Source organism: Lolium rigidum, chromosome 2, assembly GCF_022539505.1.
Source record: "Lolium rigidum isolate FL_2022 chromosome 2, APGP_CSIRO_Lrig_0.1, whole genome shotgun sequence".
Classification (NCBI taxonomy): Eukaryota; Viridiplantae; Streptophyta; class Magnoliopsida; order Poales; family Poaceae; genus Lolium; species Lolium rigidum.
In genome coordinates this window covers 2,094,874-2,110,349 of record NC_061509.1, presented here as the reverse complement: position 1 = coordinate 2,110,349, position 15,476 = coordinate 2,094,874, and the positions used below count along the sequence as shown (strand labels likewise).

General features: G+C 41.2%; 1 pseudogene; it reads left to right on the top strand.

Moving 5' to 3' along the window:
* The first annotated feature begins 433 nt into the window (after positions 1-433).
* On the top strand, positions 434-11,850 carry LOC124685812 (annotated as a pseudogene).
* The last annotated feature ends 3,626 nt before the right edge of the window (positions 11,851-15,476 follow it).

Sequence of the window (15,476 nt, the reverse complement as noted above, 5' to 3'; positions counted from 1 at the left end):
CAAGTCATCAATTCTTCTCTAATTATTGTATCCTTGATTGCCACTTATAAGATTCCTTAGGTTCATTTTGTTAGTACCAGGTCAAATTTGCTGAGTGGATATGTGACCGGCATGCATTAAATTTGCTCAGTTGCAATGATGTAGGCATACCGTCAATTGCAAAATATGGGAGAATGTTATAGCTGTACCCTCTCTATTGGTGGGACATACTTAAGTATCATGAAGATAACTTTTTTTTTTTTACTTTGGACCATATGATAGCTGGCCTAATTTGTCGTATGTTGACTTTCTTGCCCTATAACTGCAGGGTAGCGCGGTTGTAACATGAATGCATAATAAGCATACCTAGTCTGTGGATATAAATATGCATATATAGTCTCTGTCTGTTATCTCGTAGGAGGCTTTAGTTATGTTTACAAGAGTTACCAAGAGCATGGATCTATGTGTTGTAATTCTCTTATCCTGCGTCTTCCAGTTTATCCATGGTCAGCCTGATGACCGAGGTGCGTTAAACTTAACTCCTGCAGACTTTTATGTTTAGATGATAACCAAATTAAGGCAGTCTCAGTGGTTTTATCTGACACTCAAAGATCTGTTGACACTTTATATGGTTAGCATAATATGAATGAGTGATTCGTGGCCATTATTATTGTGTAAAAGAGAGAAACCGATCAGCTCCACTAAAGCTTAAACATCAATGCGTGTGAAAAGTCTTTGAAGAAAGCTAACAAGTTCTTGCCCGGTATTGCTTTTGACTGTACTTTGTTTGCAGGTTTCATAAGTATCGATTGTGGTACCAGTGAACTCTTCCTACCAAGATCACACCTCAAGTATAACATATATCTCAGACTATGGATTCATTACCTCTGGAGAAAACCACAAGATCTCCTCAGATTACATCAAGCCTTCACTGGCAAAGCGCAATTTCGATGTCCGGTTCTTTCAGCATGGGACATGGAATTGCTATACCCTGAGGTTCTTGGTAGCAGGAAACAAGTACTTCGTTCGTGCACTTTTTTACTATGGAAACTATGATGGCCTTAACAAACCTCCTGTCTTTGATCTGTACATGGGGGCAAACTACTGGCATGAAGTTAACATCAGTGATGCAGCAGCAGTCAGTTGGATGGACATCATAGTTGTGGCTCCTGCCGACTACCTGCATGTTTGTTTGGTGAACAAAGGGATGGGAACTCCATTTATTTCTGGGCTAGATTTGAGGCCCCTGAGGACTACTCTTTACCCAGAGGTAAATGCAAGTCAGTCGCTGGTGCTGATTAGCTCCAATCGGTTCAATTTTGGGCCCACAGACAACTCCATAATCAGGTTTGTTTTGGTCCTTTAGATTTGTTGTTAGCTGAAAAAAAATCCAAGTAAACAAATTAAATGATGTCTCCATCTTGAATGATATACTGTCAACCATTTTTGGTATTACCTAGGTGACTGGGTATATTGTGGACTTAATGGAAACAACTGAAAAAAGAAGGAAAAAACACATTCTCTTATTAATGACTGTAGCTGCTGATATTAGACAAGTTTTGCATGGGTTATGTCTCTGAAAGTTATATTTTGGCACAAAACGATGGTCATTTTGACTCCAGTTAATTAAGTGAACTACGATACTAGATCACACAAACATATTTCTTTGTTCTAAATAGGTACCCCTCGGATCCCCATGACCGCCTCTGGTCAACATACGACACAATCCCGAACTGGAATGAAGTCTCTGCAACATCTGTCGTTCAGAATTACCTCACTGATGTGTACGACGTGCCATCAGCTGTTATGCAAAATGCAGCAACCGTCAATGGCTCAAGAATTGATTTCTCATGGGGTCCATCGGTGAACATCAGCTCCAGTTACTTCTTTGTTTTCTACTTCTCTGAGTTGCAGAACATACAGAGTAATGCTCTGAGGCAGTTTGACATCATTATATATAACAAGACATGGAACATGCAACCATACAGCCCGCCGTTCCTGTTCACCGATTCTTTTTCCGGCATTGTACAGGGGTTGGCAAGCTATAGTGTCTCACTTGTTGCTACAAAAAATGCAACTCTTCCACCTATCCTCAATGCCATGGAGATGTACTTGGTAGAACCGATAACTGAGGTTGCAACTGATCCTGGAGATGGTATGAATTTAGTGATGCAGTATTAGTACAGTGTATGTTTGTTATAGTACTACTTTTACCACGTTAAGTCTTGATACAATTTGCATTATGAGAGGTACTAAACTGAATGAGCTACAGTTATTATTTACCACATTTAAAGTGTATTATGTTAATTCCTGCCTACTTGCTTGCCCATCTGTTCATTGTGTGTGGGCATGAACATATTTGTTGGTCTGGCTAACCAGCTAGAGCCATGATGGCAATGCAAGAAAAATTTGGCGTGAAGAACAACTGGATGGGTGATCCATGCGCTCCAAAAGCTTTTGCATAGGGGCTTTAAACTGCTCCTATTCTCCAGTTTATCCCTCTAGAATAACAGCATTGTAAGTTTCATAATCATATCTCAACGAAATAAACAAAATATTGTGTTATAGGCTGAATACTATGCATGCTTCATAGAGACGTCAAAACATTTCGTCAAGAGACTAAATCTTCTGTATTAATTTTTGGGCAGAAATTTGTCTTCCTTTGGGTTGGCCGGTGCCATCTCTACTGATTTTGGAGATCTGAACACACTCCAGTACCTGTAGGTTATCATCACCATGTCAGACCATAGAGTTGTAATGCGCCACAGCCTTTTTCTTTCATAATATTAGCAAAATGAACCGCGTTGATATTTTATTTTCAGCAAAGTTACACATGGATGTGAATTACATAGCAGTAAAGGACATACTGTTTTGATCTTCACGATAAATGAAAATATTTAACTGTCTTTATCTTTTGTCATATCTCCCTGCACTCTGGAAATCTGGATACTTCAAGAGATATGTACTTCCTTGTTTATCCTCATCCACAAAAGATATGCTCCTAGAAAACTATTTAAATATATACTATATTCCTTTCCTAAATATGAAAATATTTTAGATAGGTATGGTAAATATATATGAAAATATTTAGATAGGTATGGTAAAATAGTTTCACTCGATACTTTCGCAGTAGTAAATTTCTTAATTTCTACTAACATATGTGAACAAGAAGTGACAGTCAAATGTATATGTTTCAATGTCTAAATGTCATCTATTTGCAAACGGAGCGAGTATTTTGGAAGAGAAATGTAATCTTCATTTACATCCTATGACTGTCTGCATATTTTTCCTCTTGAATTAACTCATGAAGTCTTGCTGGAAAAAATCAGTTCTAAAACATAGCCTTTCCCATTTCCTGCTAGTATTCACAAGAGATGTGACTTGTTTCAGGGATCTGTCACATAACAACTTGTCTGGCACCATTCCAGATTTTCATGGGCAGCTTCCGTTACTAATATATCTGTAAGTTGTGTTTTTTTTTTCTGTTACATATATGCTCCAGCTGTAGAATCTTATCAGAACACTTTTTAGCTATATCATGTCTTTTTTGGCATAGGGATCTGTCCAGCAATGATCTCCATGGAGCGATTCCTTACAGTCTTCTTCAAAAATCCCAAAATGGGATTCTGTCATTAAGGTAGAGTGCACCTAAATTATATTCTCATTAAACTTTAAGTAAAAGTGATATTTGAGGGCTCTCGATCTTCTAGAATTGGAGGGGTAACTAGTGAAGCATGTTTTAGATCAACACCCAACAGCACACACCAATGTGATAGCCTTTGGGAAGAGATCTCAAATCAGCAATGCTCTCAATTGAAATCTATTCTGCTCTCAAACGGTCACCTGATTCAATACAGTCCAAAGAGGAAAGGTAGAACGAGCTGCGGATAGTTCATCTCCTAGGACGAGGTCTTGTATTCATCTTGCATGTGGAGGCCTTGGGTCTTGGAGGAGGAACAAAGCTATCTTTGTCTAATCATCAGATCTAATTCTAATGAGAGGTGGGTTAGGGGTATAGATAGTCCTACCCCTAGCCCTAGGTTTAGATGGGCCAAAGACAATTATAATCTGTGTAAAACTTAACTCTGTGCGTAGGCATCTTCAATCTTGGTAGTACCGGCTTCTTTTGGTTAAAAGCCTCAACTCGTAAAAGGTTCAATTTGTAAGTCTTTACTCTCGTAGTACCGGGATCGCTCTTTGTACTTTGTGCTAGGGGCTTTGGCTTAAATTCACTGCTTCAATAAGCTTTAACCTTGAATCCGGTGAAGCTAGGCTTTAGTTTTTGTTGTTGTCTTGGTAGTCCTCTTCACCCATAGCTCTTCTCCTCCAAACCCAAGAACACATATGATCAAACCATCAAGTAGCATCTAGTTCTTGTTATGTCGATTGGACATAGATTCACCTCATGTCGTACTGACTTTGCTTGGTTAGTCCTTGGGCAAGTTGGATCACTTGCGTAAGTTGGGGAATATAGCCGTGACCATGGTACGGTGATGCACGTTGCACAAGTCATATCATTTCTCCCTCTTGAAAAGAACTCATCCTCGACTCTAATCTTCATCACCATGATAAGGGGAAAGATCGACAATGTTGAAGATTTCACTCAGAATGTGCTTTCTCATTAGGGTGTCAATCTTGTTTGTACCATTGTTAATATTTTGGAGAACTTGGAAAGGACCAGCTCCATGTGGCATAAGCTTGGGCGTTGTGTCTTCCATGGAATGCTCGCTTGTACTTAATGTTTCATAGCCTCCTTGGTCAACAATTTGATCTTCCTCAATTGCTTGACCCTCTTGGAGGCACCCATGTTTGCGTGCTCTCGTAGTGCAACTTGTAGAAGATCAAGTGGTTTCATCGGGTTGAAGTCATAAACTGCCTTGAGTGGCTTCATTGCTTGTAGTAGAGTAGGTAGTCATCGATCACCTACAAAACATGTCATGGCACTAGAAAGTGGAGATTAGTCATTAGTCAAAACAATCTCATCTTTGCACATAAGTACAAAGTGGAGTGTGGATATCTCACTCTAGCTCTCTCATCTTGGATTTGGTGCCTAGCATCACCAAGTTCATGATATCACTTTCAGAATGTGGCTCCCGCTCACCGAAAGGTGGTTCTCTCCCTTAGCTCTCCTCTTGTTATGCTCTCTATTTCTTTTCTTGTTCCTTAGTCAACTTTTGAATATTGTCGAAAATGATTTGGCTTAGTGTCATTAGGCGAGGGTTTTACTTTTTCTTGTTCCATTGAAGCTATAGTAATTGGTGCGGCCATCATGAATCGCTCCACGATCGTATTTCCATGTCTTGCCCAAGAGGAGGTGGTAAACCGTCATGGGCACTAATATTGAGTTTCACTTCTACGGTGTATTCTATCTTGATGGTTCCGCAACCACTCATCCATTGTACATGGTATGGTTAGAATGCTGCTTGTACTCAATTAGAGCTTGGAGCAAAGTTGTTGGCATGCCAAGTTGTGGATACTTCCTCGAATGATGACATTGAAGGATCTTCCGTTGACACCGACTTTTGCTTGGAAGAGGTTGCATCTTTTCTCAGGCTCATCTTGAATTCGAAGAACCAACACATTATTGGTGACTACGAGGGTTGGGCTCAAATCAACATCACATTAGACACGTTCTTGGTCTCCTTTGCCACTTCAATTGCTTCAAGACTTCCTTCAGTCGTGGATTCATACTTCCCTTGTGTGATCACCATAATGTGGCTATTTCGGCACTCCTGGACTTGTGTCATGCCCTTGGCACTTGTAGAAACGTTTCTTGGGGCTGGTACTCCGTTGGCTAAGGAATTCATGGGTTTGACTTGACCTATCGTTGTTGTTTGACAATCCAACAAAGGAGTAGTTGTAGCAATGTTCTTCACATTTCGAGTAGGGTGCAGAGCAAAGGTTATCGAGTGCGGAACCTATATTGTATATACTTGAATGGATGGTTCAAGCCCTGTAAGAAACATGCATTTTCTTCTTCTACAGTTGTGTAGATCATAGTGAATTCCCTCTCCTTGGTACTCTTCGACGGAGCGGCTTCCTTGCCTGAAACTTGAAACCTTTGCAAGAGATCGCTCTTGTAAGGGCACAAACCACCTCTTTCATGCTCTCCCAATTTCTAACGAGATGCATGCCTTGCTCATTGCAAAGGTTTTGTACTTGTTCCCACCAAAAACAAATGTACTTCTTGAATTCGATGGATTGCAACCTTGTCCACCTTGAAGGTACTCCTCGTGGTTGTTGCTTTCGTCGTAGAACTTTGGCATGGTTAATTTGAGTTTGCCAAACATTTCTTTGTCTTTGTTGGATCTTTGTATGTGAGGTCCTTGAGTGTGGACACTTGAATCATTTGGCTCGCATCATTGGGGACGCTGAGGGCGATTGCTTGGCTTGCTTTCATCATCATACCCGTCATGCAAGTCTCGAGTCTTCTTCAGGCACCTTTGGGTAAATCTTCATCCTTCGCCTTGAGGGATCCGAAGTTCCTTTGGGTTGTGGCCCTTGATTGGTCGATAGAGGTGCAACCTCTTTTAAATGTACACAACGTTCAACCCTTCTTTCTTCTTTTGCCGATGGCGTGAGGTGGACTACAAGTCTCCCATGGATGTTCATCATGCCCACCCATATTTGACCAAATTTCTTGGTCAAGCCAAGTGCGAAGATCTATTATGGTGCCTTCCATTCTTTCAACTGCATCATGTAGAGCTCGTTGCAGTCCCCAGGGGTTTGATTGTGTGTCGCGCACGCTTCTCCTCTGTTGGCTCCAAGTGATCCAACCGTACCCATGGTTAATGCACAAGGGTGCAAGCGATATACGTGGATATGGATAATGGAAAATAACTCTCACAATTCTCCCTTACGACCAAGTATACGTACCTTATCCTTTTGTATTGACGAATCAAGTAATTGTTGGGGAAGATGAGGTCCTTCAGATGTTGTCCAAGAGGTGCTTGGTAAACATTTCTTCATACACTAAGCAACTGGAATCCATGGTATTGTAATAATTAGCGAGACCCATAATGAAATCAAAGCAACTAATGAAGATCCCAATTGATGTTTGTGAAGCTCAATAGGAACACAGGCAACAATGATGGGACTTGGCCGCGTGCATCAATTGATGCAAATGCTAGGGTCCTCCCTTATCGAAAAAAAAGAACAATGATTGGACTTGTGTAACCAAAGGAATGAGCAATGGTTAATGGGCGAAGGATTTGTACACTTGCCTACAACTCTTACTTTCTCTACTCTACACTTAACATTCTCCTACAAGATAGTATGCGACACACTTTCGCCTCTTTATCTTTATTTTCTTGGTAGCACACCTGGGATATTCTCTATGTAGCACAAGTATGCGAGGCCCAAAGAATACACAAAGATTTCTTCAAGGAAAGATTGGCTCATAGAAGAAAAAAGCAAGGAGGAAAAAGTTTTGTGAACCTATACCTTTTTGAGGGCCTTAACCTCTTTTGGAGTTCTGGCCTTGCTTTTAGTGTTGGTGTGAAGCAAAAGACGTGGAATCCATGGCAAGAACTTGGTCTCGTTGTTAGCTTCCAAAGGTACCAAGATCATCAAGATTAAACCTTGAAGCAGTTTAGGCTGAAAGTCAAATTCCGGAACTAGCGAAAATAATTCTGGAACTAACAAGATAGCTTTGTTCATGTTTTTGCAACTTTTAGACGTTTGATAGAGCTCGAAATTTCAATTCTGAAAACCAAGGAGGCAACAACAAAAATTCAAGCTGAATATCTGAGGTAAAAACTTTAAATTGGACCATAGCAAAGATGTTGTGGATTAAAACTCACAGGAAACACAAAATTTCATCAAACTTCAAATGGGGCTGTTTTTTGTGGGATTTTGTAAATAGGCAAGAAAAACAAAAAGATGGAGAGGACCAACAGGGGTTTAAGAGGAGTACAAACAATTCGTGATAACCATGAGATCTGATACCAAATAATACGCGAGCGCTACAAATGTTCATGAATTGGAGAGATAACTAGTTAAGCCAATTTGAAATCTACAACCGGCAACACAAATCAATGTGGTAGCCTTTGGGGAGAGAGCTCAAAGTAACAACACTCTCAACTGAAACCTATTCACTTGGTTCAACACAATCCGAAGAATGGTAGAACCACGTGGGGATAGTTCATCTCCTAGGAGGAGGTCTCGGATTCATCTCCCATGGGGAGGCCTTAGGCCTTGGAGGAGGAACGTAACTTTTGTTCTTATCATCAAATCTAAGTCTAAAGAGAGGTGGGAAAAGGGTATGTATAGTGCTAGCACCAACCCATGAGTCAACTTATGTGTACATGCATCTTAAATCTCGGTGGTACTAGCTTCAGCCTCGGAATCGGCTTAAAAGCTTCATCTCGTAAAAGCTTCAACTCACAAAGGCTTCACTCCGGTAGTACCAAGAAAACTAGGTGACAAGTACATGGTATAACGGGTACCACCGAGGAGGATAAAGCCGGACCAGGACACATCGGGTGGGCTGGGTCGATGACTTAGAGTCCGAGTACAATACGAGGGTATCCCATGAACTTGGACTACAAAGCAAGCAATGTAACTCAAGGTATACCCGAAGACTATGTAACTGACTAGGATTCTATCTGTAAGCTGACTCCGGTTCCTTGTAACCCTATCCTCGGCTACCAATATAAGACCAGGGAGGAATACCCGATCGATACCTTGCAATCTCATACTATCTCAGTTTGATGAATAAGGCGCAATCGTATTTCAAGACGAACTTTGACCGAAAAAATTAAGCAATAAAACCTTGATTATTTTGTATGTAATTAGTATCATTGGATTCGTATTGAAAAAACACTTTCTAATGATGTTAATTTTATACCAACAAGCTTTATATATTTGGAGTAATATTAGGTCAAAGAAAAAAAGGGAAAATGAGGGCGCCTTATTCATTGGAATGGAGGGAGTACACACCAAGCCCTACCAGATACCGGCAATACAACTGGTCGCAAAAAGGAGTAGGGCTATCACCTTCGTGCCTCTAGGGGCCCAAACCTGTGTCTCGTGTGCACCTATATAGATCCATCGAGCGTACACCACGCCATGTTCAGTATTGCCGGTGCAAAACAATGACACTAGGTACTATGTACCGAGATTGCTCTCTGGACTTGCCTTCAGCTTTATTGCTTAAGTAAGCTTCAAACTTGAAGTCGGTGATGTCAGGTTCCCATGAAGTTGTTCTTGTTTCTACGTAGTCTTCTTCACCCATAGCTCATGTTTTGAAGACAAACAGTGGGAGAGCTTCCCAGTGCACACCCATAGCTCTTACTCCTTCAAACACTAAGAACACATATGAACAATGCATCAAGTAGCATCCCATTCTTGATCATGTAAATTGGATAGATTTCAGGGAATAGGTTCACCTCATATTGTAGTGTCTTCGCTCCTGTTTTTGTCATTGGGCCAACCTGGTCACTTGAGGGTTCTTGCGTCTTCATGGAAATTCAGGAACTTGGCGGTGACCTTGACATGGTGACATCTGTTGAGCCTGCTGCATAAAAAGTTGTTCAAATTAATATTGTAAATGTTCAGCATGTTGTTAGTACCATATAGTTGTATTAAATTTGTGTTATTATAGCTGTGTTGTTTCTATGCATCTAATAAGCATAATACCTTTGATTAAGTGGAAAGAGACGGTATCTGTTATCTTGTATTAATGCATAAGACATAAAACGTCACTATTGGTATGGGAGAGTCTAGATATCAGCCTACTATCTTCCCATGAACCTTTTCGGGTACCTCTGTTTTCTCTAGACCGTTAATTGCAAAATTATCATTAATATAGTACTAATGTTGCTTGCATGGTTAACAACTAGATCTGAAGTATGCCTGAATATGTCTATCCAACACCATCTCTGTCAAACATTTCTCTTTATCTGGAATACCGTGGAAACACATGAGTAATGTGAACAGTTGTGTACAATTTGATATTACCAGGGTTGGCAATAATGCAAATCTGTGTGCCGATGGTAATGCCTGTGGATCAGGTCGAAAGAAAATTAATGGGGCACTTGTTGCTGCGATAGTTATTCCAGTCATTGCCATCATTTCACTATGTATTCTCTTATTTCTTCTACTGCACCAAAAGATCAAGGGAAAAGGTTTAGTCAGATGGCAATTTTCTGTTTTGTGCATTGGACATTGTTTTGTTTAGAATGAAGCATTGCAAAGCTATTGTAGTATTTGTTGCTTTTTTTCTAGAAAAAATTCCTTGCCTTTAACTATGTTTTGCGCATGCGTTCAGCTATGACAAAGGCTACTGGTCCCGAAAATGAATCAACGTTACTTGAGAATCGAGAATTTTCTTACAGAGAACTAAAGCATATTACGAGTAACTTTAGCCAAGAGATTGGAAAGGGCGGGTTCGGAGCTGTCTACTTTGGTTACTTGGAGAATGGAAACCCAGTTGCTGTGAAAGTGCATTCTGATTCATCTTCACAAGGGGTTAAAGAGTTTCTGGCTGAGGTAAAAAAATCGGTTTGAAGTTATACGTGTGGCAGTTCAAATATTCATGTCTTCTTGTGTGGCCATCTGTTTCTCAGTTTTGATGAATGAGCATTTTCAAGGCTTTTGGGTGGTTTTGTGATAAAACTACACATACCATTCTTATTATACATTCTGCTTAAATTATCTGAACAGAAGTTCTGGAAACTATATTGCAGGCTAAGCACTTGACAAGGATTCATCACAAGAACTTGGTTTCGTTGATTGGTTACTGCAAGGAGAAAAACATCTGGCCCTTGTTTACGAGTACATGCCCGAAGGGAACCTCCAGGATCATCTGAGAGGTTGTTCATCTTGGCTATTCAAATATAGATCCTTATACGGGCTAATGAGTTTTTAGGCGCCCTATATTAGATCAACAATGTGAAACCGGTATTGCGTAAGGATGTTGCATTGCTCAAAAGAGAACTACATAACTGGAGCTCATGAATTTCTCTGACATCTTCTTTAAACTAATTATGTTTAATTTCTGTCTGACATGAAGGTTAATTCTAATAGTAAACCACTCACTTGGGAGCAACGTCTTCACATCGCTTGTGATTCTGCACAGTGTTAGGACTTCACAATCTATGTAGTTCCTCAGATTTCCCCCTGCATGGGTTTCAAACACCAGTATTACTTTGATCACAGGTCTGGAGTATCTCCATACCGCGTGTACGCCGGCATTGATCCACAGAGATGTGAAGAGTAGCAACGTCCTGCTGACAACAGGTCTTGGGGCTAAGGTTGCTGATTTTGGCCTCACCAAGGCTTTCGGCGACTCTAAAACACATATAACCACTGAACCAGCTGGTACTATGGGCTACTTGGATCCCGAGTACGTCATGCACAAACATCTCTTCTCTATACCACTAGTTTCCTTCAACATTTCCTACAGTCGGCATGGTTTATCATAATTAAGGATCCTCGTGTCTACCATTGTTCAGGTACTTCCGCAGTTACCACATCAGTGAGAAGAGCGACGTGTACAGTTTTGGTGTCGTCCTTCTAGAGCTCATCACGGGCCGTCCTCCTGTCGTCCCAATCAGTGACAGCCTGAGCATCCACGTCGGCGAGTGGGTGAACCAGAGCCTGGACCGCGGCACCATCGAGAGCATTGTGGATGCAAAGATGGGAGGGGACTACGATATCAACTCTGTCTGGAAAGTTGCTGATCTAGCACTACATTGCAAGCAGAAGGTCTCGCGGGAGCGCCCGACGATGGAGGAGGTTGCGGCTCAGCTTAAGGAGTGCCTGGACCTCGAGAACCGTCGCGACGGGAGGCGAAGCCTGGGTTCACTTGAGGTAGACCTACAAGGCGGAGAGATACAAGCAGTTGCTGCAGGTCCGACATTGAGATAGGTTTCGGTTGGAGGTTAGAGCCCTCTTCCCTTGCCTTTCTGATAAAATATCTTTCTGCCTCTGTGTAAATTTCTCAAATTCCTGGAAATCCATAGATGAAGTCTACGGCCTGTTGTTTTTTTGGGAACACTTCGTTTTTTGTGTTTTTTTCACCCACCAATTCTCTGAATGTGATGATCGATGATGAATTGATGATGTAGCGGTAGGCATTTCTGGATTCTGAAAATTGCTGATTCCAGATCAAGCCACTTGGAAAGAATGAAGACACTTCCAGATAATTATAGGTGGTTCTGGTGTGTAACCTGCTCGTTGCAATGCGCAATCAAATTGAGTTTGATACCCTTGGTTAAGCTGCTAAACCACATATTCCTTGCACGTAACTCCAAACCTTTTATAACTGAAGGAGTTCTGAGTACAGAGTGGATCCATTATGTTTCTGATGCAATATACACGTCGTTCTCGATACTGCCAGTATACGTATTTGAGTTGTGGCTACACGTAACGGATGACTTGTGGCTAGGTGGTATTGTATATATAACAAAGACAATGAAGCCACGTGCACGTAAAACAGATCGAAATATTTTGCGCTAAGGTTACTCGCAAGAAAAGGAATGCAAGGTCGGCCAGGATGAAATGTGGAGACCTTACACTTGTTAAATGTCACAAGTTTGATCCTTAGAAGCTGCCAGAGTGCCACGTAATAGACTTGAGAAACCCATATCGAACACATATGCAATACTGCATGGTTGACACCTTCGCGTCTGCGTGTCATGGTCGGAATCTCGTGGTCAGACAGCGCATCCATTTTATAGTGCGAACAGACTAAATGGTGATGGAAACGTGGAATCAAAAGGATAGCAGCAAGTTAACAGCAGTCTCGATCTATAAAAAAAAAAGTGTAAGCAAGCGTGACTCAGCCTTGTTATGAGCTAATCCATTCGAATGCAACTGGCTTTGCTGTCGTTATTTGGGTGCCTGTAGTCGGCATGGTTTATGACTTAGACTAGACCATCAGGCGCGTGAAGACAATATAAGAACCTAGAAACAGAAATTCATAGGCCCAAAATTTATAAAACAGTCAGTTGAGAGTTGTTGTTTTCTTAAAAAACTACAAACAAAAATTAACCATGTAAGCGACGTAAGATAAATGTATGCAATGGCAGAACAAGTATCATTGCAACATGAAAAGAACCTCTTACAAGTTACCACACATACCTCAGTCAATTCTCAGATGAAGACAAGTGGGCTAGATCTGGGGCAACTAGTTAAACAGAAGGAACCTGAAATATGCACAACTAAAAGGTGAAAGGAGCAAAGACCATTTAAATGGAGTGATATTTGATGTTTCACACAAGTAAAAGTAAAATCAAAATTACAGAGCGGCAAGCTCTGTCAGCAATCTCAAACTCTAAATTCTCAAAAAAAAAAAGTAAAATCAAAATTGACTTTTATTTTGTAGAAAAATGACTAATTATGAAAGCAATGAGATATTCGGCGTTGAAAATCCTAGATACAGATATATTATTACTCTACTAAAAAACTGTAAATGGAGACCGAGCTACATGTAGCTCTTTATTTTCAGTAAATTGAAAGTTATTTTTTAAAGTTTCAAAATAGTCTGAAAAACTGCCGTACTTTGCTATTAGTTGGAGATACTTTCGAGTCAGAATATAAAATTGACTAACCGTGGAACAACAACCGAATAATTTTAACTTTTGGGACTAAGTCACCATGTCCCCTGTAGTCAGCATGCAAGTTCTTAAAACCCCAACACACGCCTGTACATATTCAATTAATCAGTTTTTTTTTATGATTTGGGCAACATAAATATGAGTAAAAAGCATGAAGAGAAGAAGAAAGGGAGGCAGAAAAGAGAATATTTTTTTAGGAGAAGTGGAAATATAGTCAACTTAAAATTAGTTTACAAATGAAACAGAACCATTGAAACGGTATGTGAGATTTAGGAGCAGAAAGAGGAGGCGATCTCCAGGCGGCGGCTAGGGTTTATGTGCCCTCCGCCGCCGGCCAGCCCTGCTTTTGATGGCCTTTTCGGCTTTGGAGGTGGGGTGGACCTCAGTCTCTCACCGGAGGGAGGGTTCCCTTTTTTGTTTTAGGTTTTTTCAAAGTTTTTTTCGGGACGATGAGGCGGCGGCTACATCCTAATGGCAGAATAAGATCCTCCCCATCCTATCCTCGTTCTGGTGGTGCACCTAGAGTTGGTGGAGGGCGTGTGGAGTTTTGGGACCTGGTTCGTCTTTGTGCTCGTCGCTGAGTTATATGTTTGACTCTTCCGATCTACGGTCTTCGTCTTTGGTGTTGATTGCTGCTCTTCTCGTGTTGGTTCTTCGGGGCATTGGCATGACGATTTCCCGTCTGTTTATTACAACAAGCTCTACTTCAACAAGCTTTGTCGGCTCCAGTGATGGAGGTGCGATGACAGTTGCGCCTTCGGCTCGCTCCAGTGTAGTTTTCGCTAGGTGATCCAAAGACCTGTTTGTAATTTTTATTATCTTTGGTGTTCCTTGTATTACTGTTGATGATGATTAATAGATCGACGGTCCTTAAAAAAAAAGACCCATTATGGACAAAAAATAAAGTAAAGGTAAGAAATAAAGTGGCGCACTCTTGGCGGCCTTCCTCCTCGTTGACCTCGCGGATCTGGCATCATACAATTGGTCAACACCGGCAAGTTCCATTCTCCCGTAATTCTTGTCACATGCGTCCGCTTCAGTCATCACGTGACCGAGAACAATGCAGCTACAGCGTAGTAGTACATGTCAACGACGCATCCATTCGCTGAACTCATAGCTAAACGTGCAAAACGGGTGATAGTATCACTAACATCGTTAATTAAGAAAATATCTAAACCAAAAAAAAGAACCATTCGATCCTGTACTTGAAACAGATCTAGCAAAAAAATCGTGGGAGTAGTGCCTCTTTTAGCATGGATCTATTAAGATTGGATGACATGGAACTGATTCTTTCCACGCATCGCCACTCCTTCTTTTCTCCCCTTTTAGTTTTCACCATCCTTTCTCTTTACAGCATATATACAAGTTGTGAGGAAAAGAAAAGGTGCGGTGAGCGACTTGGAGGGTCACCGAAAGCAGCTAAGCTACACAAACTTTTGTGAGAGGGCTACCATATAATTAGCACTTAGCAGCTACGTACCGAGCGAATACGGTATAAACGACTTTTTCCTTTTGCGTCCTTTGGCATAGCCTATCACTAGAAGAGAGTGTGAGACGTGTTGGTGGTGGCAGACCTATCCCGTGTAGGGGCTCATGCTCGTAGGCCATATATGATCTTGTTTTGTGTTTTCTTAGTTGGCGCAAAGAGCAGGGTTAATAGAGCTTACATGTTCTTACACAGGATCTTGGACCTCGTGGTATCATTCATTTGAGCTCCTTGCAAATTGGCAAACTGATATCATACCCTCTTTCTTCCAATTAAAAAGCGGTCGCGCCCACAAGAGATAGAGGAAGGCAATCTAGGGGCGATTAGGGTTCCCACCCATGTTGCTACGATACCGCCGGCCCGTCCTGCTTCCAATGGCCCTTGGTATATTGGAGGAGTGGCAAACCAAGGCCATTCATCGGCGGGAGGGTTTTCTCCCATTTTTAGGT